General features: G+C 43.7%; 1 long non-coding RNA gene across 1 annotated transcript; it reads right to left on the bottom strand.

Annotated features, from left to right (window-relative positions):
* Positions 1–13,236: 13,236 nt before the first annotated feature.
* LOC148777301 (uncharacterized) lies at positions 13,237–16,318 on the bottom strand. The gene is made up of 3 exons (XR_016037757.1): positions 16,214–16,318; positions 16,023–16,102; positions 13,237–13,425 (listed from the first exon to the last, which is right to left on the bottom strand). It is a non-coding gene; the product is annotated as an uncharacterized LOC148777301 (long non-coding RNA).
* Positions 16,319–27,655: the final 11,337 nt, after the last annotated feature.

Below are 27,655 nucleotides of genomic sequence, written 5' to 3'. Positions count from 1 at the left end.
CGAAACAAAGCTGGAAGAGGGGGTTCTCACTCTGTCTTTCCACCTTGGCACCCCTAACACCGCAACCATAGAACCTTAGCGCCTCTCCACTCACAGATGTATGACGCCGCTCTGCTACCAAAGATCAAAATAAGGCCAAACAGAAAATTTTCAATAAAGCATAACTTCAATGATAGCCTATTGGAGGATCAAATAAATGCACATTATTAGTAGAGAGTTTGAATTTCCACAAACTGAGCACAATCGTGTAACCAGCATCCAGATCGAGACACAGAACATTACCAGCTTCCCCTCTCCCAGAAATTTCACTTGTGGTCCTTTCCAATCACTATTCCACCACAAGGGAAACCATGATGCTGATGAATTTTGCCTGTTTTTGAACTTCATATAAATGGAACCATGTAATGTTGATAAGACTCACCCATTTTATCTCTAAGAGTATATTGTATGCTATCATTGCTGTATAACATTTCCATTTTGGGATTATACCATAGTTGATCTATCCATTTTACTAATGATGAATATTTGGGTTGTTGCCAATTGTTGGCTATTACAAACGGCGCTACTGTAAACATTCTAGTTTATATCTTTCAGCAAACATGCTTATAGGCTTCCCAGGTGGCTTAGTGATAAAGAAACCACCTGCCAATGCAGGAGACATGTGTTCGCTCTCTGGGTCAGGAAGATCTCTTGGAGAAGGAAATGGTAACCCACTTCAGCATTCTTGCCTGGAGAATTGTATTGACAGAGGAGCCTAGCAGGCTACAGTCCATGGGGTCGCAGAGTCAGACATGACTGCATGACTAAACAACAGCAACAACAAAGCATACATAATGGATTAATCTGGGGAAATTGACCTCCCTATAGTAGTAAATCTTCTAGAACATGAACATGGTACATCCTTCCTTTTATTTAGGTGTCTTAAAATAATCTCTCAACCATGTTGATATTTTTCTTTGAAGTCTGTCAACATCTTCCCTTAGATTTATTCCTAGCATTTTATTAATACATTTTTTATGCTATTGTAAATGGTATGGGGACTCTGTAGGACTTTAAGGGGGCTTCCCACGTGACTTTTGTGGTAAAGAACCCACCTGCCAATGCAGGAGACATAAGAGATTAATGTTCGATCCCTAGGTTGGGGAGATCCCCTGGAGGAGGAAATGGCAACCCACTCCAGTATTCTTGCCTGGAGAATCCATGGACAGAGGCGACTGACAGGCTGCAGTCCAAGGGGTAGCAAAGAATCGGACATGACTGAAGTGACTGACTGACTGGGGTTTTAAGGAGATGGAAATTTTCAATAGCCTGAGCTTTACTGCCTCTCCAGACAAGGAATATAAGATTTCCTTTTATTAAAACTGTAGAAGGAGAAAAATTATTCCAAACTGTTAAAGTTGGCAAAGGGGAAAGCAATAGGATCAGAGGTTGCAATTAGTCTATTTCAGTCATCAATGACAAATTCCAGCTTTCATCATCAATAGTATCTAATAAGCCCTAAGAAACCCTTTTCCAGAAAAGTACCCAAAAGAAACAAGTTGAAATTCTGTGGTTTATGTAAAATAGATTAATTCTCTTGATCTTTGTCCAGAGTTTAGTACTTTCTCTGATTTCAAAAATTTGCAAAGGGAGACAAAATCCAACATTTATATACTCTATTATGTGTCAAGTGCATTTACATAATTATCTCTTAATTCTCATGATAAACCCATATGCTGTTAGCATTTACTCGATTTTACAGTTGAGGAATCTGAAACACAGAGAGATTAATGCCCCAAATCACACTCCATCAGTGATAGAAATGCAAATCCAGGCCTGACAGATGCCAAAGGTAATTTTCCCCTCCTTTAAAAGTACATTAATTAGTATCTTTTCAACTATTAAAAGAATGTTCATTATAGAAACTCTGAAAAATATAAAGTATGGACAACTGGTTTTTATAAATACATATTTTTCAGTTAATATTGTTTCATGGTAACTACCTTATAATTTTACATATCCTTCTGACATCATCCTAATGTATGTATAATTTTTTATCAGTTAAATCCAGCATATATTTTTAACCAACTATCTTTCATGCTGGACCCTTAAATTTTGTGTGTGTGGGTTATTCTTTTTTATATTAATTTATTTATTTTAATTGGAGGCTACTTACTTTACAATATTGTAGTGGTTTTTGCCATACATTGACATGAATCCGCCCCAGGTGTACATGTGTTCCCCATTCTGAGAACCCCTCCCACCTCCCTCCCCATCCCATCCCTCAGGGTCATCCCAGTGCACCAGCCCTGAGCACCCTGCCTCATGCATCAAACCTGGACTGGTAATCTATTTCACATATGATGGACCCTTAAATTATTTGTTTTTCATAGAATTGATAACTCTGCAATGAACTACATAGGCATTTGTATCATTACAACTTTGCATACCCTTACAGTTTCTCCTTTGTGACAAATTCCTCAAATATTCTCCTGGGTTAAAGGAATAGATATATGTGAAGGCTCTTTAGTAAACCTGGTCAAGTCCTCCCCCTACACGTGATGCCCCATGCCCTTGAGATGGATTACTGTTCCTACTCCCCACTGTCTGAGAGAGTGGCCACCACTTTGTCTTTGCTTGTGTTGGGTTTTATCACTTAGAAAAATACTTAACCAATTGGATAGGTTTAAATCATACAAATTTATATTTCTTTAAGTAATAGTGAAATTGGACATTTACTTATAGGCCACGTGTATTTTCCCTTTTGGACACCAGTGTTTCTCAGAATATGGTCTGGTAATTCTGGACTACCAGTGTGAGAATGCTGAGGTGCACAGGGAATAGGCAGATTCCTGAGTTTCAAACCAGACTTGATCAGACCTTAGGTGGTGGCCTAAGAGGGGAATCTGATTCAGTTAGCACTTTGCTATCGATTCATAGGCATCTAGACTTTGATAACCACCATCCTCCTCCATCCTGCCTCTGCCAAGCCTGTCCCTAGGAGCCACAAACCAATAGCCAAGTCTTCATTCCATGAGAAGCAATAATCCTCACAGGATGCTCTTGCTCATCTATATCATGTCAAATGTGCTTTCGGGTACATTAATAGTTGCAGAGAGACTTGTTGAATGTAATTGTTCAAACCGGGCCATGTGAATAAGCTACAACAGTTTCAGTGGTCCAGGGCAGGCAGCCACTGTGAATTTAGCCCCTGTGCCTAGCAGGACACTAATTAGATGACAAAAGGAGAGATCTTAAAAGCAGAAGGTAAAATTTTTATTTTGAAGTGTTCAAAAAAAATACTGTAAAAGCTATGAAAGCTACACCTAGAAAGCCAATCAAAATACCATGCCATCCAGTGCTGGCCTTCGAGGGCCAGAGGGGAAGTTCAGCTGTGTGGGCTGCTCCGCCTCTCTGAGCTCACCCCCCTCCACTGGCTCAAGTCTCATCAAACAGTGACAAAAGGATTGTTTTACTTGAGGATGGCATGCGTATGTTTACAGGCATTTGGTTTCCGTTTCTCATGCCTTAGAGGGAGTTCTAGGGACATAACATCTACAGTGGTATTATTTGGGGGCCAGCTATTTTTTATTATGCCTGTGCAGTTCAAACAAACAAAACTTAATTTCCTTAACGGTTTTAGAACTTTTTAGCCCAAGGAGTACCTATGGGTTTTTATTACCAACAGGCCAAAAGACCCGGATCATAGGCCAGGACCGGTAGGATGTGCAGATGATGGCACACCACGTTCTAAGACGCAGACTGTGTGGGAACCTCTTAAGGAAATAAGCTAAAAATGTCCTCTTCCTGGGAAGGAAGGAAAACAATTTTATGTATGGAGCCCCTTAGTTCTGCAGGTGCTACATGCTAGTCATACACTCCCTCCTTTATCCTCATGACGCTGACCCAAGGTGGCTGTTCATGTCTTCATGTGGTTGGTACCCAAGCCATGATGACTTGACCAAATGAAGGGTTGTTTTCACTTATGTGCAACATGAGTAGAGAAAGTGCCTTTGACAGAGTTGGTGCTCCATGGATGATTAGAGACGAATGAATGAACAAAGGAAGCAACAGCAGACACTGACCTGTGGTCCACTGATGCCAAACCCTCTCTCTCTCTCTCTCTCTCTCACACACACACACAGGTGCCATCGCACAGTGATCATAATCAGGGCTGGGATGCCCACTTCTTGAGCTCTACTGCCCCAACCTCAGCTGAGCTCTGCCAGGGAGAGAGCAGACAGGGCTCCCTTCACCCTGCTCCCAACCCCGCCTTGAACCCTGCCACTTTCCCAGCCCAGCAGAACTGCGCTCGCTGCTCTCTGCTGAAACCCAGGGAGGGAAATCATTTTCTTTCTAGCCATGCTGAGCACAGCATGCAGGGTAAGGCTGAACTCTGTCAAACAAACAATGCAAAAAACCCAAATTAATACTGAGATGGACCCAATTCTCTGACAGGCGTGTTAAATGTGATTAAAGCTGCATAGCATTCCCTGCATACCCATCTGCTGCGTTGAGGAGCCCACAGCTGTTCTAATTTCCGACGACGTACAGTTTCTTGTCAGTTGTGGCAAAGCATCTCATCTTGCGCAGTCTCCCGGCCCTCCCTCCCTCATCGGCTGGCCCTGGCCAGCTTCTCTAAGCAGTCACTGATACCCACATGCCTCTGGCCACGGGTCTGTGGAGGAATGTGTGAGCCCTGGCTGGTGCAAAAATGTGTGATCACAGGGAAAGCTTAGCGCTTTGGCGGCTGGAATGAATCTCTTGGATCCTAAGCTGTGGTGACGCCACCACCTGCGGCTCCTGCTGGCTTAGGCTGTGGGGTGAGAGGAAAGAACGGGGACGAAGCATTTTGGATGCTAAAGGGAGCTGCCCCTGAGCAGCCCACCAGCCACCACAGAAAGAGCTACCATGGGAACAGATTCTGAGAGCTCTTGAAATCCAGTGAGATCCTGAAGGCTGAGGATCCTGGGGAGAGGCAGAGACGCAGAGACAGATGGGGTTGTACTGGGTGAGGGAAGGGGGGTCCACAGAGGCCATTGGAGACCTTAAGACCCAAGGGCACAGAAAAGGCAGAGGACAGCTAATTTCAGGATAAGAACCAGGTTGGCCAGCATCTGCATGAAAAATTTTTAAATGTTGCCCCCTATAGGAGTGTGGCCTTGAGCCAGGACACACAGCCAGGCGAGCACAGGATTGCTGCCCTGCTTGTCCCTTTGACGAGGAGTCCTCATGCAGTGAACCACCTGTGCAACCATACCCACCAGCTCTGGAAGAGGAAGAGGTCAAAGGTTGCCTGAGGAGATCACCATCTGAAGCAGGGAGACAAGATGAGGGGAAACATACCTGCCCTCGAGCAACCAATAGGAATAAAGCTAGCATATTAATGCAGAAGATACAAGGGAGCCAAAAAAGAAGAGCCAGGAGAGAAATAGGAAGACAGAGCAGCGAGTGGATTCAAAGAAGCTGAAGTGTCTTCTTATCTTCTGGTGGTTTGCCAGCCAGCTCTGGCATTCCTTAACTTGCAGATGCATGTCAATCTCTGCTTCAGATGTCACAAGGCATTTCCCATGTGCCTCCATCTTCCTGTGGCTTATAAGGACACCAGTCATATCCAAGGGAATTCTTTCTAAAGGACTGATTGTTGCTTTACATCCCATATGAAATGAAGCATCATAACTTGCTCCACCCAGTTGACCAGCCTGGGCAGGGCTATTGTTTTCTATTCTGGGAAAAACCTGGGCTGGGGCTTTTACTTGTCTCTAAAACAATTCAAACTTTTCCCTCAAAGCCACTGTTTTTTAGGTCTGATGAACCAGTACTATCACAAGCTAAGTGCAGAAAACAACATCTCTGGATTAAGAGAAAAACCTAACTGAGCATAACCCCCTTAGTTCTATCAAAGATATCCGAAGTTACGTATTGATTTTCTTAAAGAAAAAAATATGAATTGAAAAAGAAAAGCTGGCCATTATATGAGAGCTACAGTTTAATTCAATAAACATTTGCTGGGCAAATACTACATTTCATGCAGGAAGGATGCAAGAAAAATAAGACATTCTGATGTCAAGGAGTGTCTGGTGGTGACAGAAGTACCACACACAAGGCCACAGGACACCAGGGGACAATGTCAGGAAGCCATGTTCCTTCAAACCCAAGCTCTTCCTTCCCCTAAACTTCAAATCACATCTGTATCACTCTAAGATAGCTACAAAATTTCAGTTGTCAGCTAGTAACAACACCAATTTTAGATCAGGTGTAAATAATCACACAAACACACAGATACATCTGTGTGAGTGTGTATGTATGCATAATACACATCAGTTCAGTTCAGTTCAGTCGCTCAGTCGTGTCCGACTCTTTGCAACCCCATGAATCACAGCACGCCAGGCCTCCCTGTCCAGCACCAACTCCCAGAGTTCACTCAACCTCATGTCCATTGAGTCGGTGATGCCATCCAGCCATCTCATCCTCTATCGTCCCCTTCTCCTCCTGCCCCCAATCCTTCCCAGCATCAGAGTCTTTTCCAATGAGTCAACTCTTTGCATGAGGTAGCCAAAGTATTGGAGTTTCAGCTTTAGCATCAGTCCTTCATAGACCTATACAAATACAGTGTGTGTATGCATTAAAAAAAAAAAAACAAGTGGGCATCAAAAATAAAACCAAGTTTATCAGTCATCCCATGCCCCAATCTAAGTTGAGGTCAACTGAGGATGTCAAATAGCACAGAAAAGTCACATTGAGGAAGCAAAGGCATTTTATCCTTAGTGATGATAAGGAAAAAAAAAAGTCATGTTTGAGTGCTTATCATATGCCAAACATTTCTTTTATTTATCATGTATTTATCATCATTCTTTTATTTAATCCATGTATTTGGATTATTTCACTTAATCCTTACCTCGACTCTGAGATGAAGGTCCATAACTTCCTCTTTTTTACCAGTGAGCAAGCTGAGGATTGACAAGTAATTGACTCAATAAATGGCGGAACAAGGATTCAAACCTAGGTCTCTTGCATTCCAAACACAATCTAGGGGAAGATTCTAGAATGAGCCCCAAAGTCTAGGCTGGGCTCCAAGAGAACGAATCAGCAGTTTTACATTAATTCTGATGGAGGAGAGAAACCACATGAGGAGACCAAAGTAGCTGTATCCAGGGGCGAGGGTGAGGCTGTCAACAGGAAAGCAGGCTGCAGCTTGGGGACCAAGGGTTCTGAAACCTTGGGGGAGGAGGGGAATCGAAGCTGAGCCTGGGGAAGGGTTGGACACATGGACTGTGAATGAAGCAGAGGTGTCTTGGCTTCTAATAAGTCATTGGTGGGCCTGCCTGCCTAAAGGACAGTGCAAGTCTGGAAAAGACCCAGAAGACTCAACAAATTCTCAGTGGGCCTTCCAAGCAGCTGGCACCTCCCTGGTGCAGCAAATAGAAGCACTTATCCAAGAAAGAGCCAAAGCAGGCCCCACGCAGGCAGCTGCCAGGAGTCCCATGCAGAGTCAGGCAGAGCTGGGTCTGGCCTGTGACAGCTCTCAGATACAACACAGGTAGCTGCCTGGGGTGCTCCCTCGGAGAGGCCAAGCGCAGTCCAAATAATGGACCACAGGCTTCAGTGGTCCTCCTGACCAAGCCTTTTTAGGTCACAGACGATGCTGTGTTTATACTCCCCGGGACGAAACATCCTTTGCTCATAGCCCACGCCCCACCCCCAACCACCCCCTCCCTCCCTTTGGCAAATGGCTGGACTCTTAGCAATCTGTGCAGATGTGTCGTTGTGTCGTGAATCACTGTCAGTTCAAGTACACAGTATTCCCTGACTTTAACCCCCATCTGCTTGCCCCACATACCTCCCACTCTAAGTGCTGATGGAGGCCGACTCCACAAAGCAGAAGCTCCCTACTCTCAGCCACAGTCAGCCACGGCAGGCAAGGCAGCCACAAAACTGGCTGATCGAGACCCCGGATGCAGAGCCAGTGCCGGTGTTGCCCTAGAAGCTCGAGATCCCCACGGCCCCGTGAGCAAGTGTGGATCACGCCTATTACAAGGATGAGGAAACAGGCTCAGGGAGGCTGATCTGCACAAACGCTCATGTGAATGAAAGAACTGAGATTCAAAACCGAATATCTTCTTTCTCATAGATAACATCTCAAATCAATTATTTTTATTAGCAGTCATAATAGCAGCAGCTTGGGGGCTACACCCTGTGTTAAGTGCTTCGTATGTATTAAGTTATTTAATCCTTCCCAAGAGTGTTGAGGAAGAAAAGGATTATGATGTGTTTAGAGATGAGACTCAGGCACAGAGAGCTCAGCAGGCAGGAAAGGATGAGGAAGGCGGCGGTGAGCCACGCACCCCCTGCAGTCCTCATTTCCTTGACTCCTCTTCTGGCAGAGACTACTCAGCGAATCTGAGCAGACTGAGACTCATGTGACTTCAAGTCCTTATTAGGTCCTCCACAGACCCTCGCTGGGGGGGAAGGATCCAAGGGGATGGGCAGCCATGGAGTGTCTGAGAGATGATTTGGTGGTCGAGATATGTGTGTTGGGCTTCCCTGGTGGCTCAGCTGTAAAGAATCCACCTATCAATGTAGTTTGATCCCTAGGTTGGGAAGATCCCCTGGAGAAAGAGATGACAACCCACTCCAGTATTTTTGCCTGGCAAATCCCATGGACAGAGGAGTCTGGTGGGCTACAGTCCATGGTGTCGCAAAAAAAAGAGTTGGACACAGATTAACAACTAAACAACAAATAATATGTATGTATATATAGATATGTATGTCTATATATACATATCAGCCTCTTGAAATTGCTCCCTGAGGAAAGCAGAGAAAGAAAAGGTGGGTTGGGGAGGTCTTGAGCTAAAGAGGCAAAAATGTACATTGGAAAACTTGGAAGTTTCTAAAGACCATGGGAGTGGGCAGGATGACGTAACAACACACCATGTTGCCTTCCAGAAACATCAGCCAACTCTGTGCTTCTGTGGAAAACATCATGTTCAATAATTCTAATTACTTTGAATTCAGAAAAACACCTATCAGTTAGATCAAGATCCACAATATAAGCTTATCTTTATATCTAGTACTTTGAGAGAGAGAGAGAGTGTGTGTGTGTGTATAATACAGTATTTTGAAATAGAGATAGATGATTGATGATAGATAATGGATAGATGATGGGAGGATAGACGGACTTTAAATTAGCTTTGGTCTTAGCCCCTCCATCAAGCTCGGTGATCTTGAAAAACAGTTTTCTTTTTCTGTAAAATGACCCTGTCAAACCCTCTCTCACAGGATTCTTGTAAGAACACAGTCTCTAACAATGCCTGGGGTACTCATAGACTCTCACTATTATTCTCTGTCTTAAAACTGCCCTAGAACTGTGTCCAAATTTCACAGCAAGGACCCAACTCAAACATTGTTGAAAAAATGCAGAGAGTCTGTTTTTGACATCAAGTTGGCCTGGAGGTTTAGCAGCCTGGTACCCATAATGTCCCACCCAAGAACCTTTCCTTCAAAACAGGTTCCTGTTTCAGAAAGAGACAGGGTTTTCAATATTCTCCCTCTCCTCATAAAAATGCCCCAACCAGCTAAAGCCATCCTGCCTAAAATATTTAATTAATACCCTCACAGCGGTCTGGTCCATATTAAAGACTCTTGGGGACCATGTCTTAGGGGCAGCCCTTTGTTCTAAGCAGCTCTATGTATTACAGATAAAGTACTGGAGCGTGCTTTCTATTAAGAGCAGGGAGGCTGGTCTGCCCACTGCTGCAAACCCCTTTTGTCATCAGAGTGACACATTAAAGCATAATCCAAGTCCAACACAAAAACAAAAACAGTGGAAATCCACCCACTTAGTAAAAGGAGTCCCGGTAAAACCACAAGAAAGGGCTGGTGATTAGCCGAGGGGATTAAAAACTTGGATGAGCGCTGCCTTTACCTCAGCTCCCCACTGAAGAGGCCACAAACTCATTCTGCTCCCCAAGCAAACAAGAGCCAATCTAGAGGCACTCGTTGTGCTCTACAGTCCCCTCCAGCATCTTCTGGGCTTCTCGGCCTCGGGCAGGTAAGAGGAGCCTGGGCTAACAGTCTGCCCTTGTCAGAAGCAGTCCCACCCTCTGCCCACATTTGTCTCCCCAACCGGAAACTAGCAAATGCTTCTTTATACTTTTTGGTGATAGAGAAGGAGTTGTCGGCTTTGTTGTATTAAAATAGTGTAAGCTCAATTTTGAAAAATTTGGAAGAAACAGGAAAATAGGAAATAAAAATTAATCTTAATCCTACCACCCAGAGGTGTGCATGTATGCTCCGTCAGTTGTGTCTGACCCCTTGGACTGTAGCCCACCAGGCTCCTCTGTCTGTGGGATTTTCCAGAAAAAATACTGGAGTGGATTATCATCTTCTCCAGGGGATCTTCCCCACCCAGGGATCGAACGGGCATCTCCTGCATTGGCAGACAGCTTCTTTACCACTGCACCACCTGGGAAGCCTCAGGATACATTTCACTTCTTCTCTGTGTACAGTTTCACATGACGATCCCACAGATTTCCACTCCACTTCCTGCCTCTGTCTTTCTGCTCCTCACTGAGCACTTCCCTCTGTCATTTGTTTTTCATCACCAAGGAGGAAACCACTATAGGCTGGCCCACCAAGACTCTAACCCACCATTTCCTTGTCATAAACATAGAGGTTCTTTGAATTTTTCACTACTATAAATTTCATTGATGTAGTTTCTTGCCACATCAGTCTTGGCCCATTTTTTGGATTATCTTCTTCAGACAGACTCCCCGAAAAGGGTATGGCTAAATCAAAGACTAGGAATATTTTGAAAATAATGATGCCTTCTGCTAAATTTATCTCTCAAAATGCTGTACCACTGTATTGCTTACATGTGAGAACGTATATCTCACTTCACTTTAAATTTATTTTTAATTACTAAGATATACAGCTAGCTACATTTTTAAAAGCAGTAACCACCAGGAGGCTATTGTCCTTTTTCATGTATCATAAGAGCACAGTTCCCCCCTCTCTGCTGGTCCTTCCATTTACATAAAACGGAGTTCTGGGCCCCCTAAAAGAAGGGTGCACCCCTCCTTCCACCTGAATGAACTGCCAGGGAACACTGAGGGGTTTTGCAACATGGTTGAGAGCAGGGATTTAAACTTCGGCCCCTGTACTGCAGCCAAGATCTTCGAAGAGTTTGTTTATTTTTCTCTACTTCTCCCTTTGAAAATCAACAAATTTAATGCATTCGTTTAAAATCCCACAAGTCTGTTCCCTTTCCCAGGAGCAGAATGAGTAATCTAGTTCCCACGTTCTGACAGCCCGGTCTGGGGGCCACAAAAGATGATAGCCCCCAGCCTCCATAGAGCCAGGGGTGGTTCAAATAACTGGAAGTTTGCTAACACAATCAACCAAAAGGACGTCTGCACCAAAGCCTTGGACACCTGCTGCTGCTGCTGCTAAGTCACTTCAGTCGTGTCCGACTCTCCCGTTATTCCTTCCTACCAGAGTTTCCTCCACCTGATGTAGCCAGAGCTTGACATTTAACTGAGCTTTGCTATCAGAAGATTCCATTGTTGTCTTAGAGTCGCAAGTGATGCTTTTCTTGGGTAGGCAGAGCCTCTTGGTGTAACCTCACAGTGTTCCAGGTCTTTGCATCCTATTTGAAGCTAACGTGGAGACATGGAGGTGGGTGCTCACCTCAGTGTGTGCTGGGTATTCTCGGCTCTGGGGGTTGGATAGGTGAGACTTGGGAAGTACTTTTAGCCTTATCCCTAACCAACAGTGACCGCACAAGATGTTCCCAAGCCCACTGAGGGTCCACTTAGGTTATATCTCATGATGTGGCTGTAAAGCCAGCCCAGGTATGGACCTGTTAGTTTCAGGTTTTATGCCAAGTGACTTGAGGCCAGCTTCCGTTTGCCCTCTGAAGGCCTGACTGGGGTTTGTTGCTGCCCCTACACAGTCATAACCTGGGTCTATCCACTTAAGTGACAGGCAGGCAGGTTAACTATTTCACTGCTGCATACAAGCTCCATCCCACACCCCTTAACTCCCAGCCCACAGCCCTAGGTGTCCATTCTGCAAATGCTTACCAGGCTCAGGGGAAAACTGACCATCTGACCTGAGTTTTCCTTTTTTAAAGGAAAAGAAGATATTGAGAATGAGCTCACTGTACTGAACACATTTAAAATTTGTTTTAAAGTTTTAAAAATTACAGAGAAGAATTAAAAAAAACAAAATAACTCATCAGCCAAATAATCCTCATGATTATTTTACATAAAACACATCTGTAAGTTTAGAAAGTTTAGGTTATTTAGAAAGGTACAAAGTTAAAAGTGTGAAAAGACAAAGTCTATTACCCATCAGAATAAATATAAAACTCACTATATATTTTTCCTATTTAATTATGCACACTTTGAATCATACCAAGAGCACAATCCTTATATAAAATGAAACAGCCTTGCACTACTTTCATCATTCTGTTTTATAGAGGAGCAACTAAGGTAAAGAGAGAAAAAAAAAAAAAGTAACCTGCTAAAGTCTCAGAGATACTAAGCAACAGAGCAAGGATGTCTGTCCAGAGTCACTGGAGCATACACCTCAGCTCCTTACAGTTCACCTGGGTCATCTGATAACAGACCAGCATTTCTGCTGCCAGATCTAGCATCCACCAACCATGCCCCTATTCAAGTCTCTTAATGTCTCTCCACTTCATATGCCCTCATTGGGGAACTGACTGGGTATGGGAAATACCATTTTGAGACATACTTTTTAAAGAGAATGGACTCTACCAAGCAGGGTGATACCATTTTAGTAGTTATAAAAGAGTTAGTGTAGGTGACTACCTCTTCCTGTTAGGGGGTGTAAGATAATGGCTATTAACATCTTAATAAGATTTAGGTTAAGAGTTGGCAGTAATGGTTGTGTGTGTATGGGGGACTGGTGTTGTTTTTTTTTTTTTTTTTTCTTGCCTTACACCCCTTTTGAAATGAGAGGGAAAGGGAGATTGATCTAAGCAATAAAAATGAAATAGCTACCAATTATTTCCAGCATCTACAGTGTAGTGGGCACTTTGCTAAGTGTTTTACATGTATCAGCATATTTAAACACGTAACTCTGAGGTAAAAGCTAACATCCCAATATATACACGAGGACATTGAGACTCAGGGAGGCTGTACCGTCTATCCAAGGCCACCCAGTGGTAAAACGATGTTAGAGCTAGTTTGCTAAGGCTCCCGTAACAAAGTACCATAGACTGGGTGGCTCAAACAATGAGCATTTATTTTCTCATAGTCCTGGAGGCTGGAAGTCTGAGATCCAGGTGCTGGCAGGGCTGGTTTCTTCTGAGACCTCTCTCCTTGACTTGTAGAGGGCTTCCTTCTCCCTGGGTCTTCATATGGCTGTCCCTCTGCGTGTTTCTATGTCATCTCTCTTCTTATGAACTCACTAATCCTACTGAATTAGGGTTAGTTTTGTTCAGTCATGTCTGACTCTTTGCAACCCCATGGACTATAGCCCACCAGGCTTCTCTATCCATGGGATTTCCCAAGCAAGAATACTGGAGTGGCTAGCCACTCCCTTCTCCAGGGGATCTTCCTGACCCAGGGACTGAACCTGAATCTCCTGCAATGCAAGCAAATTCTTACTATCTGAGCCACCAGGGAAGCCCTATTGAATTAAGTTCCACCCTAATGACCTCATTTTAAATTACCTACCCCTTTAAAGACTCTAACTCCAAATATAGTCACATTCTCAGCTATGGGGTTAGGACTTCAACATATGAACTGGGGAGGTGGGGGGTGGCAATTCAGTGCATAATAAGTAGCTGAGCCAAGATTCTGATCCAAATCTATGATGTTGGACTCTGGTATTGTTTCTGTTGCCTTATGTTGCTTTGGAATTCAGAAAGATTCTTTAACACCTTTGGCCAATTTCAAACTGATTTAGGGAAGGACAAAACTGACAATATCTATTGATAGTTATCATCACTATAGCTCTTTTAACCGTACTGAGCAAAGAAACTCAAGGCCTAAAGCACAGCAACTGATTTGTCTCTACAGTAGGCAAATGCAAGATGATGAGCCTTTATGTAGCCAGATTGCTCATTTTCCCCCAAAGGCACCACAGATAAAAGACCTGAAGACATCTGCTTAGCCATGGATGGGATTTAGGTGCACATTCTTGGCTGGGATCAAGACTTATATCCACATCCTGTCTAGGGACCCTCAGGCAGATTTACCAGCCCAGATCTAGCCATGCGGAGCGCCCACAGGTAGAGCAGAGCATGGCCAGATGGCTGGGTCAGGTGCCTTTGTTTCCCTTCATGAATAATACGCCATGCCCCTTTACATTCCCGTGTGTTCTCATCCCAGATGGACTCACTTGACTATTACCTTTATAATTTTTACCATGCCTAGTTTCAGCCTATATTTTTTTGTGTACAATTGCTCTACAATGTGGGATTAGTTTCTGCTGTACAACATGAATCGGCTATATGTATACATATACTGCCTCCCTCTTTCAACCTATATTTACTTTTTTTGAAGTCATCTTACATGTTTTATCGAAACTTCTCTTCAAAAGGAAGATTTACAGAATTGTCTTAAATGAAAAACCTATATGTTCTGCTACAGATAAAAGGTAGCCACAAAAAAAGTACAAGAAAACAACATATGCTATTAATTTCTAACTAGATAGAGGCAGTGAGCAACTCTATGAGCAACTCTATCTGTTTATAAGGGGGGGTGGGTCTGAGGGAGAAAGGATATGAGGAAATGTTTAAAAGAAGTATTTGAGACATTTTAGTATTAAAGTGAGATTTTCTTCGAAATTAGTTGGAAGGTTGGAAATAAACTTAAAACGGGAATAGCTCTTACCCGATGATCGATGTTCTCTGGGTCTCTATCCTACCTAAAATCAATTCCACTCACATCTGGGAAATGCTGCTTTCTATTTTTCAAAGCACTCTCAAGACAACCCTCTCACATAAGCAGAGCAGATATTTTACCCTTGTTTTCTAAGTGGAGAAAATTCCAGCAAATTGTAGGCACTCATAGAACCTCCTAAACCCCAGGCAAGCCTCTTAATTAGAGTTGAGAGTTGGGTGACTGTTCTTCAGGGGGCCAGAAATGCAATCCAGGCCTGGGGAGGAGGGGACGGCAGGAAACACTTACTGCTGAAGAGATGACTTTCTATAGTTGGCTCAGCCCCTCTGCTGGTCTCGAGCCAAGTGCTACACAACTGGAAACCAAACCTAGGTTCATACACACACATGCTAGACCCAAGCTTCCGGGACCTTGTCTGACCAGGCTGAGGGGACAGTGTCCGCTTCTCCCCGGGAAGGAGGGGCCACTCGCTATTCTCTTTGCTCAGCTGCAGCAGTTAATTTGACCACAAGACTTACCAGGTCTTTCCTTCCCTGCCTTTGTTTTACAACTAACTACCCAGTTCCCAAATCAGAGGACCGCTAAATCCTGGCTCTTAAAGTGTCACCAGGGAGCTTGTCAGAAATACTCAGCATTCCGCCCTCCGAACTGCCCTCCCTACCACACATGTCAACGGACTCCAAATCACCAGCTTAACCAAGTCTCTGGGTGATTTGAGAAGCACTGCTTTAAAAGATGGCAGTCAAGAGGTCATCCTGGACTCAGGCCATGGATCATTCAGCTGTGTGACCCCCAGGCCCAGAGCTAGGAGCCACTGCTCTGAATGTTCAACAAGGACAAGCATGGTTCTCACCCAGGGTCTCTTCCTTACCAGCTAGGGGCTCTTGAACAAGTTACTCAACCTTTCTGGGCCTTTGTTGTGCATGAAAGTGAAAGTGAAGTTGCTCAGTCATGTCCGACTCTTTGCGATCCCATGGACTGTAGCCTACCAGGCTCCTCTGTCATACGTACAAGCTAAGTCACTTCAGTCGTATCTGACTCTGTGTGACCCTGTGGACTATGGCCCGCCAATGCTCCTCTGTCCATGGGATTCTCCAGGCAAGATTACTGGAGTGGGTTGCCATGCCCTCTTCCAGGGAATCTTCCCAACCCAGGGATTGAACTCACATCTTTTAAATCTCCTGCATTGGCAGGCGAGTTCTTTACTGCTGGCACCACCTGGGAAGCCTGGGCCTCTGTTGGTTTCCCTGTAAAACAAGAAAAACAAGATCTACATCCCAGAGTAACGGTCCGTGAGAGGAGTGGGAGAGGCCCTGCCCAGCTCTCCCCCGGTGACCCAGGGTGCCCACACAGCACACAAGCATGGAGCACGAGGTGTCCAGCCTCTTCTCCAGGCCCTGGGGCTATAGCACTGAACAGGACAGAGAGGATCCTGCTCTCAGGGTGCTTCCACTCCAGCGGCTAGAAAAAAAAAAAAGACAAGATTTTCAGTAGTGATAAGGACCCAGAACAAAACAAATCCCATGAGCGACAAACAGGAATGGGACTTGGCACCATGAACAGGGTGCTCAGGCATGGCGGGTCTGAGGAAATGACATTCCAGCCAAGATCCAAATGAAGGAAAGGGGCAGCCATGCAGACATGTGAAGGCAAAGCCTTCTGGGCAGAGGGTACCACAGGCAGAGCTGGGACAAGCTTGGTGCAGAAGACGAAGAGAAAGGTCGGGCTGCCTGGTGTGGAGGTGTTAGGAGATGAGGCTGCAGAGATAGCTGGCTTCATCTCTATCACCATGACTATCTCTCCATGGGGTCATCCTTCAGCTTTGTGATCATCCACACCTGCCCATCAGCTCTACTCTGAAAGTCACTCAAGTTCACTGGCAAGACCGAAGGCAGAGAGGCTTGGAGACCAAGAGAGCCATTTGTTCCAGTGTCTGGCTTCACAGGGATGTACTCGCCTGTGTTCTTAATGGGAAAAAAACTGCAGACCACCCCCAAGCGCTTTAGAAGGGAGAGTGAGACCCTCCCAGGAATATAGCCCTGTGGGCTTTGGCTAGAGAGAGTGGATGGACATCTCTGGGGTGGGATGATTTTCTGCTAATTTCACAGATAAGCCAACACAGATGTCAAATAGTGTGAAAAGCATTCCCAAAGCCACCAACAAGATCAGGCTTGGAGTTTTCACCAAATTCAGGTTGTTAGCTCTGAGCCAGACTTGATAGTTCAAGGTTGCAATTGTGTGAGCCAGAATTCAGGGAAGTTTTGGGCAAAAGGGCAAACAAGTAGCTTGCCTCAGAGGCTTACATCTCACATGACACCATGTTATAGATCTAGAATCACAGTTCACCAGTAATAGTTGCTGCTCCTCACTTGATCCTAACAACCCTGGAGGCAGAGGAAGTCTCCCCATCACACGGGACAGTTCTGATGCTCAGAACAGAGGTATCACCAGGACTCAAAAGCAGATCTGGCCCCTGACCAGTGGCTTGTGAAGTGGATGAGGCATCGCCATATGTGGCATACCCAAGTACTTCACAAACTTCACAAACAAGAAGGTCTCCCCCCAACCCCTTCTACTATTCCAACCTCCTGCTGGCCCTTCCCACTATTGTCATTGCTGACTTTAGTTTATCCTCTCCTTGCTATCTCCATTTTTGTCCAAAGCATAATCCAGGATAATCTCCCTAGTTTAAAATCAGCATCTTAGGGACTTCCCTCATGGTGCAGTGGCTAAGATGCTGAGCTCCTAATGCAGGGAAGCCAGGTTCAATCCCTGGTCGGGAAACTAGATGCCACATGCTGTAACTAATAGATCCTGCATGCTGCAATGGAGATAGAAGATCCTGTGTGCCACCACCAAGGCCTGGTGCAGCCAAATAAATAAAACAAATATTAAATCAGCATTTTCATTTCCCTTTTCCATGTAACCTAACATAACCCCAGTATCTGGGAATAAGAACTTTTTTGGGAGGGGGCTAACTATTTAGCTGACCACAGGCAGTATCCCCCTGAGCTGCCATTACTTGGCAATAGCTTTACACTGTGAAAGATTTGCTGCCACACTTGAGAATTCACCACTGTCATCATCACCTTCACGTCTCCAAACACTCAGCCAGGTGTTTCTAGTTGGGGTGATTTCATTGTTAAGAATCTTTAATTCTGTAAACTTGATTGGCTCAATTCCTTTTTTAAAAACCCTTCCTACATCAGAAGGAAGAACAGTCCCTCCCTCACCTCTCCAAAATGTTGAGACTTAGAGAAAAGTTAAATTCCACTTTGAGTGAAAACCAAACCTGCAAGATTCCGTTTCAGGGGAAAAATGCACTCAGAGCGTTTCGGCTGGAGAAGGGGGAGCCATTTCACAGTCTTAATGAGAACATACTTGCCTCTGACAGTCAGCCTAGACAGTGTTTATAGCTGTACAGTCTCTGTGCAGTGTGCAGCATCCCACCTCCTCCCAAATGGGGCCATTTGCTTTGAAGAATGCCTCAGAGGCTGCACAAATGCATTCAACTAGTTCCTTTGCTAATTACATCACACATTCCAGAGTTACTGTGGCTGGCTGAATCTAATTACAGTAAATGCATCTACATGGAGATTTCCAATACACCCAGAGAGAGGTTTTGAAGATTTCAAGCTTTGGGGAAAAAAAAACAAAAAAGGCTGTAATGGAGTCTGGACACATTGTTCTGTTGGTCTGGGGTAACATAAACACAAGGCAGGGCTCTGTGTATCTGCTTCTTCCTGCTATAAACCCTTGAAGGGGCCATAAGGAACAGAGTGTGCCTTCCTCATTGGATGGCTCCCCTTAGAATTCGGTATTAAGAGTACAAGTATCGCAGCTCTTTGGAAAAATTCAAAATTCTTTCATTTCTAAACCTTTACTGAGCATCAGCCTTTATTAAGAGCTCTGGGAGGTGATATGGGGAAGACAAAGATGGTTAGGTAACTCAAGGTAGGCCAGTATGTGGAGGATCCTGAGCAGTCTTATTATTTGACACCACTTTTAATGAATATTCTTTAGGTATTTGTTAGATATTTACTTAGTGGGGATGGGGAGAAAATGATTTAATAATCATTGTATGTAGCAGTAAATTCACTTACTTGACCGCCACTGGCTAAAATATTCTTTAAAATTTTACCATTTTCTAGAGTTTGGGGTTTTTTCCCCCCAGTTTTACAAACCAGACTACCTCTTAGGCAGTGGGATACATTGAAGAGTTTTGAATTCAAGCAAGAAAATAATTCATCCATTGCCAATAAACAGCCCCCTACCAGCATTATGTGGTTTCAGAATTATGGCTGCCACCGCAGGCCACTCTCCCCTGGGTAGTGTGGCCATTGGTTCACTGTGAAAATTACATGTGTGTGTCACAAAAACTCTTAGCAAGCTTAGGTGGACCCTGGAAAGAGATACTGTCTTTACATTCCAGGATGCTATCTACTATAGCAGGAAAGAAATTAACTCACATTTTGTCATATATCTGAGTTCATTAGTACTATGCACATATTTTTTTTCATTTATTCAACAGATATTTATTATGTGCCTAGAAGATCCCAAATACTGAGCATGCTCCAAAGAACAGCTCAGATAATGACCCTGTTCATATCGAGTTTGAATTTTAGTAAGGGTGTGGGGTGAAATAATAAACACTGAAATCTACAAATTTCAGGTAGTGATAGGTTCTATGATGTACATAAACTAGGGAGATATGATAAAGAGCAAAAGTACTGGGTATTTAAGAGCTCAACAGATACTCTCTGACTGTGGAATGGAGAGCAGATTTAGGTTTCTATTTGTAATCGAGCTGAGATGTGACTAGTGAGGAGGATCTGCCCAAGCAAAACCCTGAGGGAAAGCAGTCCAGGCAGAGAAAACAGCAAAGGGAAAGGCCGAGGTGAGCTTGCGGCAGGAGGAACAGACAGAAGGCTAGCGATGCAGCACCTAATGATCCAGGGGTAAGAGCTAGGGAAGAGAAGGGGAGAAGGGACCCAGACCTTACAGGTGATGATCAAGAGATTAGATTTTATCCTAAATACTAAAGGGAAACCATTAGGGGGTTTAACAAAGGGAGTGACATGATCCAATTCACTCTTTTAAGAGATTATTCAGTTACTGTATGGAGAATGGATTATGATGGGGAAAGAAGGATTATGGTGGGGAAAGGAGTAGAAATGGGATGAATGCTTAGGCACATTGCAAGAGTCTAAGCCAAAAAATAAGGGCAACTTGGACTATGATTATGATTGTCCAGGGGATGTGATGAGAAGTAGCTGAAATCAGGAGATGTTTTGGAGGTGGAGCTTTGTGGATTTACTGATACTGCAGTGTTTAAGATGTGGGAAAGGAATCAAGGGCAACTCCCGTATCACTGGCTGAGATGGGGCAATGTGGTGGTGGTGGTGAGCTGTTGCATAAAGAATCAAGAATTCTGCTTCAGACGTGATACATACAGTGGTATGGCCTGGATTTATATACATCAAATTGGCAGTTGGTTGCAATTGCTCAGTGGACAGGACAGGGATAGAGATATCAGCTTGGGATCATTCCCTATAGACAGTATTTAAAGCCATGGGACCAAGATAAAAGTGTAGACAGGGGTTTAAGTCCAGTGATGCATTAGTGTCCTTCATCACATAGGTGTTCCTGGGAGCTGTTTGGTGTGTCCACTACTTACCAAGATCCAAGCAAAGTGCTTGCTCTCTCAGGGAGCTCAGTGCATAAGGAAAGACAGCTGCTGCTGCTGTTGCTAAGTCACTTCAGTCATATCCGACTCTGTGTGACCCCATAGACGGAAGCCCACCAGGCTCCCCCATCCCTGGGATTCTCCAGGCAAGAACACTGGAATGGGCTGCCATTTCCTTCTCCAATGTGTGAAAGTAAAAAGTGAAAGTGAAGTCGCTCAGTTGTGTCTGACTTGAAGCGGCCCCATGAACTGCAGCCTACCAGGCTCCTCCATCCATGGCACTTTCCAGGCAAGAGTACTGGAGTGGGTTGCCACTGCCTTCTCCGTATTATGTGTTATATGATGTTAAAAGATGAGTTGAGTACTGTGGGAAGGCAGAGAAGAAGAAGATGACTAATAGCCTAGGTCATAAAGAAGATGCCATGCTGAAGAAGGTATTTGAAAAGAGCTAATCTAAGTATGAGGCTTCCCTGGTGGCTCAGAGGTTAAAGCGTCTGCCTCCAATGTGGGAGACCCAGGTTCGATCCCTGGGTTGGGAAGATCCCTTCCCTGGTGGTTCAGCGGTAAAGAATCCACCTGCCAATGCAGGAGACATGGGTTCAATCCTTGATGTGGGAAGATCCTCTGGAGAAGGAAATGGCAACCCTCTCCAGGATTCTTGCCTGGAAAATTCCATGGACAGAGGAGCCTGGTGGGCTATAATCCATGGGGTTGCAAAGAGTCAGACCCAACTTTGTGACTGAACAACAGCAACAAATCTAAGTATAGGTTTCTCCATGTGCAAAGCACAAGGCAGGCCATATTGGTAAAGTTCCATGAAACAAACAAAATATATATCTGCATTTCCCATGCTAAAAGCTGGAGCCATGCTTAATGCAGAGACATGAAAAATATTCCCATTAAAATCAGCAACAAGGCAAAGTTTTCCATTTTCACTAGTACCTTTTAACAAAGATCTGTCAATACAATCAGCGAAGTTAAGGAACAAATAAGTTTAAAACTTGCCAGGAGGTTAAATTCTCAGTATGTGTAGATGATATGATCATAACCCTAAGGGGAAAAATAAAAATAGGGAAAAAAATTAAAATGAATATGAAAATTCAAAAAGGTCATTATAAACAAAGTTAGTACTAAGAAACGGTATGGACCTAACAGAAGCAGAAGATATTAAGAAGAGGTGGCAGGAATACACAGAAGAACTGTACAAAAAAGATCTTCACGACCAAGATAGTCACGATAACGTGATCACTGACCTAGAGCCAGACATCTTGGAATGTGAAGTCAAGTGGGCCTTAGAAAGCATCACTACGAACAAAGCTAGTGGAGGTGATGGAATTCCAGTTGAGCTATTTCAAGTCTTGAAAGATGATGCTGTGAAAGTGCTGCACTCAATATGCCAGCAAATTTGGAAAACTCAGCAGTGGCCACAGGACTGGAAGAGGTCAGTCTTCATTCCAATCCCAAAGAAAGGCAATGCCAAAGAATGCTCAAACTACCGCACAATTGCATTCATCTCACATGCTAGTAAAGTCATGCTCAAAATTCTCCAAGCCAGACTTCAGCAGTATGTAAACCGTGAACTCCCAGATGTTCAAGCAGGTTTTAGAAAAGGCAGAGGCACCAGAGATCAAATTGCCAACATCCGCTGGATTATGGAGAAAGCAAGAGAGTTCCAGAAAAACATCTATTTCTGCTTCATTGACTATGCCAAAGCCTTTGACTGTGTGGATCACAAGAAACTGTGGAACATCCTGAAAGAGATGGGAATCCCAGACCACCTGACCTGCCTCTTGAGAAACCTGTATGCAGGTCAGGAAGCAACAGTTAGAACTGGACATGGAACAACAGACTGGTTCCAAATAGGAAAAGGAGTACATCAAGGTTGTATATTGTCACCTTGCTTATTTAACTTATATGCAGAGTACATCATGAGGAACGCTGGGCTGGAAGAAGCACAAGATGGAATCAAGATTGCTGGGAGAAATATCAATAACCTCAGATATGCAGATGACACTACCCTTATGGCAGAAAGTGAAGAGGAACTCAAAAGCCCCTTGATGAAAGTGAAAGAAGAGAGTGAAAAGGTTGGCTTGAAGCTCAACATTCAGAAAACAAAGATCACGGCATCTGGTCCCATCACTTCTTGGGAAATAGATGGGGAAACAGTGGAAACAGTGTCAGACTTTATTTTTTGGGGCTCCAAAATCACTGCAGATGCTGATTGCAGCCATGAAATTAAAAGACGCTTGCTCCTTGGAAGGAAAGTTATGACCAACCTAGATAGCATATTAAAAAGCAGAGACATTACTTTGCCAACCAAGGTCCGTCTAGTCAAGGCTATGGTTTTTCCCGTGGTCATGTATGGATGTGAGAGTTGGACTGTGAAGAAAGCTGATCGCCGAAGAATCGATGCTTTTGAACTGTGGTGTTGGAGAAGACTCTTGAGAGTCCCTTATACTGCAAGGAGATCCAACCAGTCCATTCTAGAGGAGATCAATCCTGGATGTTCATTGGAGGGACTGATGCTAAAGCTGAAACTGCAATACTTTGGCCACCTCATGCGACGAGTTGACTCACTGGAAAAGACTCTGATGCTGGGAAAGGTTGGGGGCGGGAGGAGAAGGGGACGACGGAGAATGAGATGGCTGGATGGCATCACCGACTCTGTGGACATGAGTTTGAGTGTACTCCGGGAGTTGGTGATAGACAGGGAGGCCTGGCATGCTGTGATTCATGGGGTCGCGGAGAGTTGGACACGACTGAGCGACTGAACTGAACTGAACTGAACTGAGTACTAAGAAATCAGTAGCTCTAAATATGGGAACAATAATCAACTGGAAAATATACTAGAAGAAAAGGTCCTATTTATGGCAACCCAAAGAATAGACTAGACCTAAACTTTGATTTCAAAGAAAATACTGACAGAACTTTATCTCACTAAACAAACTAATTTTAAAATGTATATGAAAAATGCATAGTAACAAGAATATATAGAAAATTCTGAAAAAGAAAAGAAGGCAGACTGGTCCTACCAGCTGGTGTTACATAAAGTTAGAGTAATTAAAACATCATGGGACTGATTAAGAAAATAAAATCCAGAAATAAACTCTAAAACATATGAGAATGTATAATATGACAAAGGTGGCATTTCATATCAGTGTTTGAAAAACACAATTCAGCAAATGATACTGAGACAACTAGGAAGCCATTTAGAAAAAAAAAAGTTGGATTATTAAATTTATTCATCAGATCAAAGTAAATTCTGGTTGGGGAAATCATTAAAAAAATACTTAAAGAATTATTTTATAATCTTAGAGAAGGAAAAGCCTAACTATGGGGGGAAATCTGAGAAACAAGAAAAGAATAAAATTGATAAACTCAAATGCATAGAAACTTAAAACTGCATCACAAACAGAAGAAAGTTGAAAGACAATGGCAAGAGATCTAACAAAGTTTTTATAACATATGTATCAAAGGACCAATTCTCTAAACACATACAAACACTGTAAATCAATTTTACAGAAAAAGGCCAAAACACAATAGAAAAATGGACAAAGGAGCTGATCAGACACTCAAACAACACACACAAATGCTAATACACATCTATTATAAATAGATTTGGAACACCTAAAAATGTTTAAGAGAAAGCAAATAAACCAGATTTCTCACATTTCAAACTGGCAAATATTAAACCCCTGAATGCAGCCCTCTTGGAGACAGTATGAGGAAACAGTCCTCACTGTGTTATTGCTGGGACTGTAAATTGACACAACCTCAAGGCAGGGTAAGTTGAATACTTCCATAGAAACCATAACACATATATCCTTCAATCCTGCTATTCCACTTCTGAGAATTTATCCTACTGGCACATGTGCAAAAAGATATAGCCTCAAAGCTGTTCTTGCAGCATTGTTTATATTAGCAAAGGAAATAACCTAGGTGATAATCAATAAAGGACTGGCCTAATAGATTACAGCATTTCCTTACAATGTTTCAACAGAAGCCATTCAGAAATGTTATGCTCTATCCATATAAATATGGAATTACTATCAAGATAGTGTTTCAAAGTTTTAGAATATGTGAAAATTTTAGAATTTATTATTCTAAATCTCTAATCTACCACTTCTGCAAAATCAAACAAAAGATGCATACATTTATGCATGTGTGTGTAAGAGACCAGTACCAGTGGTTGCCTTTAGGGAGGAGAAGAGGATGGTTGAGATATAGAGATGGGAAGGACTTAATTTTTCACATTTGGATCTCTGGAATCATGTGCATGCATTACCTCTTAAAAACCAATTAAGCAGCAGAAAGATAAAGACCATCATCATTTTACCTTGCGATTTGAGATTACATTGTGCGGTGGGAGGAACAGAGATGAAACTGAATAACAAAATGGATCGTGTGGAATTTTGAACATTAGAATGTTCTTAACACTTAGCAAAGTGCCTGGCCCGTTTTAGGTGTCCAATAAACGTTAGCAATTATTACCCACAGATTACATAACAGAATCACACATCATTTAGTGAGGTGGGAGGTTTGATTTTGCAGGTTTAACTAGAGTAGAGTGAATTCTCCTGTTACCCTGTGTTGCAGATGGTGGAGTCTGGTGAGAGCCAGCTGTGAGTCCCGAGGGCCTGCCTGTGAGGTGAGAGCTGGCGCTTGGCCTGGAGCCACATCTGGTACCCAAATATCAGCCCAGAGGACATCAGGCCCAGAACACACCTTTCTTCTTAGGCAAATAGACCTTGCAGTAAACACCTGTCCATCCCTTAGCACTTGAAACTCCCCCAACCAAACATGGCAAGTGCCCACCTCTTGAGCACAATAAGGTATGGACACCTGACCCAAGCCAAGCCAATCAGATTTTCTTCTTTGGGAATACGGAACTTGAACCAAAAGAGAGTCAATTTAGCTTCCCTGTGAGGCTAAGAGTGTAATCTGTACAGGTGGAACTTGTGGATTACAGCAGCAGAAAGTTTCTATCCTCCCTGAGGAAAAAGGAGGTCTTTCACTTTCCACAACAGAGGGTTTCCAGTTTCTGGTTCCAATTCCTTCCAGAGGCACAATTATATTAGTGACTTTGTTTTTCATCTGGGTTCTTAAATTTTGTGCCTTTTTACCCCCTTAGGCTAGGTTAACTTGATTTCTATTTTCTGTTTTGTTTTTTTCAATGAAAACATCCAAACCGATACAGGCAGTGAAAACAGTAAATCTCAACCTCTTAATGGTAACAGAGGATCAATCGTAGGGAGAGCCAGAGCCTGCCCATGGCCTTCCCAGCTCCTCCAAAGACTCATGTGCCCACAACTGTCCTGGAGGCACAGGAATACGTCTGAATGGGCTGCCATCTTGGGCCTTCTTTCCCATCTAACACCTTAGGCAAAATAGGATATCCCTGGAGCAGGGGCCGGAGGCTCTCACCATGTGTTTAGAATTCTCACGAAAGCCCTGGGCTTCCAGTACAAACCCAGGAGTTGGAATTTCCTGCTGCTCTGGCAGGAGGAGAGCTTAGAGTCAGCTTTGATTTTAAGAAAATAAATAAGTGTGCATTTTCACACATGAATTGTGGACTGAGGTTCTCAGCCACTTGATTTGTTTCATGTCAGACTTCCCTAAGTCCATGACAGCCAAGACAGTCAGCCTTAGCTTATGGCCCAGTGCAGACTAAGTGCCTGTCAATATTTGCTGAATTGAGTGAATGAGCAATCTTGGAAGGCAAATCTTGGAAGAGCAGGCATTAGCTCCACGAGGCCTCCGCGCTCACTGTCCTCTAAAGCCGGTTGCCACAGAGCAGACGCTGCAAGACGGCCTGGATGGTTTCTGTCTAGGCAAGCATCCCTTCCTGGCGAGCAATACCTCTGAAGCTGCCTCGCATCTCGGGGCTTCATGCCCATCTTTTGAATTTTCAAGTGCCCCAAGCTATTGTGAATGCATTCTGTTTATATTCCAAGCAGCTTGAATCTGTGCCTAGCAAAAATGCAAGTTGGAAAGTTAATTCATTCCTTTATGTCAAGGTAATTGCAATTTCACCCTAATCCTCTCTTGTCAAAGACGTTTCTACAATGCAGGGAGTTATCTTTTACAAGAGACACTTCAAGGTGATTTAATAACAGCACTTGCTATGAGTCACATTTTCCCTGTAGTCATCCACTCTTTGGCTTGGGAGAATAGAGTGTCAAGTATAGAAGAGAAAAGGCATTTGGCTAGGCTCAGAACCCACTTACATGCTCTCAACCAAATGCACACCTTCGAGAAAGAACACCCTAATGAGTACTTGTAACTAAGGTGCTAAACAGAGCTTTCAAAGCAATGCCATTTCTGTTTGTTTGCTTTAGGGAAACTGCTATTCATGCAGGGCTCTGAAACTTAAGACATTTAGGAGTCTGACAACTGTGAACAAAGGGGAAATTCAATATTGAGATCAATTATTAATTCAAAAAATATTTTGAGTTTGGATTCAAGTGCACACAAGGTTTGCCTGCTAGCTGCCCTCACCCAGCTTAAAGTCTACTGAGTAGCTTCCTCGTCCTCACTCTCCTTCTCTCAATTGGAATACTAGGAATTTATGTCCTAGAAAGCCTCCTTTTTCTCTTTTTTTTTTTTATTTTTTACCCTAGCTTCCTAGTAAAAGGAATAGGAGTGGATTTCTCTGATCTAACAATTTTTCCCCTGCATGGTGGGGGAAAACTTCCATGTGCTTTATGCTTCCTATTTCTCATCTCACACTAACTCATACCAAAAGGCAGAGAAAGAGCACTGGCTGGATTGTGGCTAAGGATGAGGTGATTTGAGTCTAAAAAGCCAGCAGTTGGCCCCATCTTGAAGACTTTTTGGCCCCAGAGGGGTCAAGTCTTCTCCCCGCAGCCCCACCTCTAGAGCTCTCATCTAATGGTAACATCTATTCCTGAGAAGAGTTGACTCACTGGAAAAGACTCTGATGCTGGGAAGGACTGGGGGCAGGAGGAGAAGGGGACGACAGAGAATGAGATGGCTGGATGGCATCACCGACTCGATGGACATGAGTTTGAGTGAACTCCGGGAGTTGGTGATGGACAGGGAGGCCTGGCGTGCTGTGATTCATGGGGTCGCAAAGAGTCAGACACGACTGAGC

The sequence above is a fragment of the Moschus berezovskii genome, chromosome 7 (assembly GCF_049115385.1).
Source record: "Moschus berezovskii isolate FMDL1 chromosome 7, NW_MosBer_1.0, whole genome shotgun sequence".
In the NCBI taxonomy this organism is placed as follows: Eukaryota; Metazoa; Chordata; class Mammalia; order Artiodactyla; family Moschidae; genus Moschus; species Moschus berezovskii.
The sequence above is the reverse complement of the archived record's forward strand: the minus strand, read 5'-3'. Positions and strand labels throughout refer to the sequence as shown.